The sequence below is a fragment of the Megalobrama amblycephala genome, linkage group LG3 (genome assembly GCF_018812025.1).
Source record: "Megalobrama amblycephala isolate DHTTF-2021 linkage group LG3, ASM1881202v1, whole genome shotgun sequence".
Taxonomy (NCBI): Eukaryota; Metazoa; Chordata; class Actinopteri; order Cypriniformes; family Xenocyprididae; genus Megalobrama; species Megalobrama amblycephala.
The window spans coordinates 57,442,645-57,449,810 of record NC_063046.1 but is presented as its reverse complement, the minus strand read 5'-3'; positions in this window follow the sequence as shown (position 1 = coordinate 57,449,810).

Genomic DNA, 7,166 nt, shown 5'->3' with positions numbered 1-7,166 from the left:
GTCCATATTTTTTTTACAGTCTATGTATTGGACCCACATTTGAATAGCAGAACTACATAAATGTGAGTTAGCCGGTTAGCATGAGCCAAACACACTAGGGTGTACGTTACACAACATAACATACAAAACAACGAAACATTAATGATTAATCATACTTACAGGTTGAGATTCACAGGAGCAAACTGGTCCAAATAAACTGGGCACTGATCCATATTTTAAGACCAAGCGTTTTGTGAATGCTGCGTTAAACTCCCAGAGGTTTGAGAAGCAGTCGTCAGTAAAATGGCAGGAACACAAAAGATTGTACTGCTGTGGTATTGTTGAAAAAATGAATTTTCCCTGGTGTCTGCATGCGCAGTAAGTGGGCGGGTAATATGCTAATGCTTCGTTGTAGGGCTGCACAACAATTAATCGCGATTAATCGTTTGCAAAATAAAAGTCTGTGTTTATGTAATATATGTGTTTGTTCTGTGTATAATAATTATGTATATATAAATACACACATACATGTATACATTTAAGAAATATATGCATGTATAAATAAATATATATATTTTATATTATATTTAAATATGAATATTTTATATATAAATATGACATTTTTCTTAAATATATACATGTATGTTTGTGTATTTATATATACATAATTATTATACACAGAACAAACACATATATTACATAAACACAGACTTTTATTTTGCAAACGATTAATCGTGATTAATCGTTGTGCAGCCCTACTTCGTTGTGACGTCACAACGAAACGCCTTGGGATTTGTTTTACAAACGACTCGTTTAATTGACTCAGAGTCGACTCTTACTTTTTAGAGACAATAACTTTATATAGGGTGCACTTTAAGATTTAAAACTTTGCAGGATGTTTTCATGCACTTAGAGCTACAGTTTGTTACACACTACATGAAAGGGTAATTTTAAAAAAAAATAATAAGGGACACTTTAACCCAACGATTAGAACATCACTGTATTGCTTGGAAATTAACTTTTATTAATATGTTTAATAAATGAACATTTATTAATTAAGTTTAATGAATAATCATTAAACAATAAACATTTATTAAATTGCGTATTAATAAAAGTTCACCTTTTGATTATTATTGTTGCCTGTAGGAATTATGTGTCTGATTTCTAATTACCAACCTATTTTGGGTTCATTTGAAGCCAGCCATAAAGTAATTTTTAAACAATAGTTGAGTTAAATAAAACTGCCCAGCACACTAACCCAACCGCTGAGTTAAAACAACCCAATTGCAGCAAGGGTTTGTCCATTTTCAACCCAGCTTGGGTTGTTTTTTAACCAGAATTTTTTACAGTGTATTATCAACCTACTTCTTCAATGTTAAATATATCTTTTTAGCTATTAAAATGAGTATGTGGTCTTTTAGGCCCCAAAAACAACATGAGGGTAAAGAGAAGCAATGAAGCAAAAGAAAGCGATAGAGGAAGAGAGGAAGAATGAGCGAGTGATGTAGCAGCTGATCAGACAGCTGATAATGTATATGGTGTGCCCTTTGATGGCAGCGGCCACCAGTTCACCCGCTGCACGTGTGAAGTGGGCCGTTTCATTCTGAGTGCACTTGTTCCTCACTGGTGCATCAGTATATTGTTTTAGGAAGTTGACACATGGATCTTTGGATTGAGAGCTTCTCTTTTCCCGGAAACTCTTTCAGGGTGCTTTACACACACAATAGGTGGTAATTAATAAAAACCTGATGTTTTCACAACAATTGCATGCTGGTACTTTGTTCACCACTCACCCTTTTACCACAGCGATATCAGCCGAGTCTTCTTCCTGTCCTGTGTGTTAAAGCAGCAAACAAGGAGCAGATTGATTGAGCTTCGATGTTTGCCAATGTGGATGTGCTCATAATTACTTTACTATTTACTAATTACTATAATTACTAAGCTGAATTATGTATTATGATAATGAGTGCACACAAATTGAAACGTCAAAGCAAAAATCTATTAAAAACATGATTAAAAAATGAGTGACTGAGCCCTTATATACTCACGGCTAAATTATTTTTCATTCTTCGCTTAAGGGTAAAAAGAATACACACGTTCGATACACATGAGCAGCAGTTTACTGTTAGCAAACATTCCGACACCATCCACACTGCTGTAATTAAAGGTGCTAAAGAGGATCTTTTCGTCGACTGAGAAACCAAAGACTGTTACTGAGTTTTTGAAATGAGCGCATGCGTAAGAATTTCGAGGGAACGCCTCCCAAAACTCGTGCACGAGTATTGGAACACGAGTGTTTACCACCGGCATTCGCTGTGTTGTGTTAGTGGATTCATTATGTCGGACTCACCGCAGGTAACTCATAATCTGCAGTTGTTACTCCTGTCTCCTGACAAAAACATTGCATGCAGCGCCTGCAGAGTGTGGAAAGTTACTGGAGTGCGCAGCCGCGCTCATCTCTCACAAGGAACGTCATGGCAGTGATTGACAAGCCAGAGGGCCAATCCACGCACGTCTCTCACAAGGAACGTCACGGCAGTGATTGACAAGCCAGAGGGTCAATCGTTTACGCGATCATCATTGGCTGATGTTTTTAAGGCCCTACCTCATGCACAGATGATGTATATTAATATTATTCCCTTAAGTGCACCTAATAAAGAGTCTTTTATCAGTTAGTAAAGACAGTTTCAAGTAATATTGCAAAAATGTATAAAACAAAACATCCTCTTTAGCACCTTTAAGTGCTGCGCACTTTCCTCTCAATAACAAAATAAACACACAACAAAAATAACAGAGGCGAGAAAACAGCAGTTAAGAAAGCATCTGAGCATAGAAATGTGGATATGTTTGCACAAACTCTGCAATTCGGCACTCCAGTCAAGTCATGTCACATCACGTTTATTTAAATACCACATTATACAACAGACTGCTTAAAATCACGCAGTTCAAATAGAATTACAACTTCAATTTCTGCTATAAAGCAGCTCTCCAGTGTGTTCATGTTTTTCTCGTGGACATCTGACCTCGACAGACTGAACAGAAGAAATAAACTGGAGATTTCCATGTCAAAAAAGGCAGAGCCTCAGAGTCACACCTACCTAGTGTGTAATCGTCATGGACGAATGGTAGTACTAATGTGTTCACCAGCCAGAGAGTTTCCAGAAAGTTCGCTTTGGCAAGCTGTTTTAAACTCCCAAAACTAACACCAAACAAACTCCAAGTTCAGTTCTATAAAGGCCCCAATATACTTCAACTGGTGTGACGTCTTTTTGAAATTCAGTACCAACTTGGTACTGAAGTCGGTACTTTTGACAACTTTAGTAGGTTTTGGTTTCTTTTTTGGGATGTCCACACAAGGATAGTAAAACCTGAAATATTCTACATTGGGTGATCCTCCAGTGCTCCCTAAGATGAAAACATCACAAAACATCATCTTAATTAAAGTGCAAAAATCTTTTAAAATGCTGAAAAATATCAATAGCTTAGTAAGTAATAGAAGTCAATTGAAACAAACATTTCTGTGTGTGTGTGTGTGTGTGTGTGTGTGTTTGTGTGTGTGTGTGTGTGTGTGTTGTGCAGCTGTGTGGTGTCATACTGTAGTAAATAAGAGCTCAGGTGGCACATCAGATGGCCTCTATAACACCTGCTCTTCAAAGCTCAGTCATCTTCTACACCTCCTTTTAATCTGAACTTGACTGCTGCCTCCAAAGTACACCAGACAATCACTTGTGTGTGTGATTCAGATAAAACCTACATCATGGGGACAAAATGTCCCCACAAAGATTGCAATTCTGAAATCCTTGTCCTTTTGGGGACATTTTTTGGTCTCCATTAGGAAATCAGCTTATAAAGTGATGTTTCTTGAAAATCTAAAAAAGTTTTCTGTGATGGGTAGGTTTAGGGTTAGGGGATAGAATATACAGAGTATAAACATCTATGGCATAATTGGCTTATAAATAGAGGGCATGATTTATGTGTCATGTAATCTCTGGAGAAAGAAAAAAACATCACTGTATAATGTACATTTTGAGTAAATCTACATTGAGGGACACACAGTCCATGCAATATACAGTTTTATACAGTTTTTATTTTTTACAGATGTTTTTCAATGGCTGAATCTGAATTCTAAATGTTAGTTGGTCAGTTGACCAATACTTATCGTTACTAGCCCTATACCTAAAATACAACTCAAAATAACCCTGTTACAGTACAATTTGAATTTGAATAGACAACTGAGTAAAGTCTGTTTCAGTGTGCCTTATAATAAAGCACACTTTTTAAAATCAGAACATATTATATGTTTCCTTAAAATGACCTACATACTGTACTGTATCTTCATGGTCTGGTCTGGTAGGCCAAGGTTTGGATTCTGCTGAGCAAAATTTGCCTTAAACTTTCTCATGTCAGTCCATAGCAGCTTTAAATGTATTTACTGCAGAAACAGCAGGAATAAGCCTGGGGTCTTTTGTCATGCATGCTGCCCATCTCCCCCTGCCAATCACCCAGAAAGAGAAGGAGAAAGACAGAGACAGAGAGAGGATGAGGCAGGCCTGCGGTGCCAGACAGTATACAGGTCCAGCAGTGGCAATGTGGATCCAGCTGGTAATGAGGTGGCAAATTGCTGCGTTAAACCCCGACGAGAGAGACCCTACTGAAGCCTTTAGTCAGTCAATCAAAGAAAGGAGAAGCCCCTGAGGGCCTGACCCGGGAAGGTTCCCCATACGTCTCCTCCTGTCCAGAGTCAGCAACAATGCTGAACAATTTTTATTGATCACCCTGGAAGACTTTTCACTGACTTGTCATTTCCTTGCAGCATTTGAAGAATTGTTGCCTTCTTTTTATGGGACAGATGTGTGGACAACACTGTCAACTCTGCAGACTGAGCACCAAATTCCTCACATTGGCTCTATAAAGAGGATGTGAGGTCATTAAATCATTCACACCCTATCAAAAACGGTTGATCTTTTTTTTTTTTCATACTAATCTTGTAATTGATTAGATATCTTCAATGATCATCGAATCATTGCATTTAAAATGTCTCAATGTAAGGAGAACAGCATTAGGAACAAATAGCGGAACAAGCCAAACATTTGATTTTAGCTCATATAACCTGGCAAACTACTATAAAGTGACCCCCAAAGCATGTAAAATACCGTTCTCTTTTTTGAATGGAAACCACAGACGTTTGAGCTTGATCCCACTTAATCATAAAAATGCTTTATGATGCCCAAACCGTGTTATTATCACATTACTCCAGCCGTCCCCTCAAATGCTCAATCAACGGCAATTGCATTGTGCACGCACAATAAACAAGTCAGCCTTGCAATTAGCGCAACACGGCGTGGTTAAGGAATACACACATTTAACAGCTAAAACAAAGCCAGAGCTATGTGTTTTGTGTATTGTGAGCTCACCAAAGGCACTTGAATCTTTCATTATGTGATTAAGGGGCCTGCCTTGATCCCTCTCCAATTGAGTTGTCTCTTTCATTCTGGAGGCCTAATTGGAGTCAGAGTGATTTAAGCAGGTTTAACAAGGTCACAATTTTAACGTTGTAGATTTGCGTCCGTATATAAGAACATAAGGGCACAAGCTGTGCTTGTGACGACCTCGGTATGAATTTCTGGTAAAGCATTTGCCTCTATACGAGACGAATTCCCCCATCATTAATCTGGTTTCTTGTAAGTGAAATTATGTTGCTTTAACGGCATTTTCCTAATTGTAAGCAGACATTTTATGAGCGAGCCGTGTCAGACGCAGCGATATGAGTTGCTTTTAAACTATGCGCATTGTATTGTTGCAGGGAGCACGATCATGGCGAATCATAATTACGGTTAGAGAACAGTCATCACCATGACAGCGAAATATTTATGGGAACGACTTAAAAAGAAGAGGCAGATTTTCAGTTGCAATGCACTGGAATAAGCAAACCCTTAATAGAGGCTTCACAGACTAATCTAATCCCAGTCGGCCTTTATTTAGGGGGGAGAGCAACAAATCTATGTGGGGGCGTCTGTGGGCTGGAGCAGAGGTGGCCAACTCCTGCCTCTTCTGATTAAAAAATGTTGTCATTAAGAATAAACAGGCCATCTCAGAAAGGACTCTCTAATTGTTATTATCTTTCAATGGGGCCATTAAAGCAGGAGCAATCAAAGGGGTCGGGCGCCGGCGGAATGCAAGGTGCTCACATCAATGGAAGCGCGCTCAGCGCCTGCAGAGGTGGGTGCAAAAGGGGCACCCTATGATGTCACTCAGCCCCCAGCGAGCTTTCTCATGGGAAAAGTAACACTTCGCTCGGCTCGCCATAAAAGAGGAGAGCGAGCCATAACAGTAACAAGTGCAACCGGTGTGGCCGTTTGATGTGAACATGTTATCTGTCCCCTTGGCTTTTTTGTTTTCTATTCAGAGCATAAACGTGATCATTGAAGTGGTCTGCTCCATCTTCTCCAGGCACAAAAGTCTTTCACTAATTGCTGCCACATCAAATAAGTAGGAACAAGAACGAATGGGAGCCTCGCAACTGCCGGGGAAAAAAAGCAGAGCGTTCCTTAAAGCTGGTTGGACTTTTTTGTGTGATCTCTCATCAAAGATTGCGCTGCTGGTTCGAGGAGGTGGTGGAGGGCAGCCGAAGGGTAGGGGGTGGTTATCGCACAGGAAAGACCTCTTCACAGATTAGTTCTGCATCGGCAGCCATTTGCTATTCGATTCGGGAGCGACCAATCCAGTGGCTGCCCTCTCATTGTCTTCTTGCGACGAGCAGGAACAGTGGCCTGCGAGCCGGGGAACAAAAGCTAGGACCGATGGAACCCCGTGTGTTTTCAAAGTGTAACTCCTCTCCTTGCCGTCACGGCCCAATGATATGAGTGTCTTGGGGCCCTGGCCCGCACCACACAGAGCAAGAAAAAGCTGTCAATTCAGGGGCCCTTTCAAAGGCGCATCACTTTTGTGCAAACAGGCCCTGAAAGTCACAGTCCATATACTTCCCAAAGCATGCTCCCAGTTAAAGAGCCATTGACTATCTTTGGATCAAATGTGATTTGTCTCGACCCCCCCCCTCCCCAGCCTCCACCTCTTTCTCCTTCTCTTTTTGACCCTCGGCATTCTTGTTTCCCAATTGTGTCGTCTTTGTTGAGGTTCTGTTGGAAGTGGAGATTGATGGGGGAAGGGGAGAAGGAGCCATCTCTGGC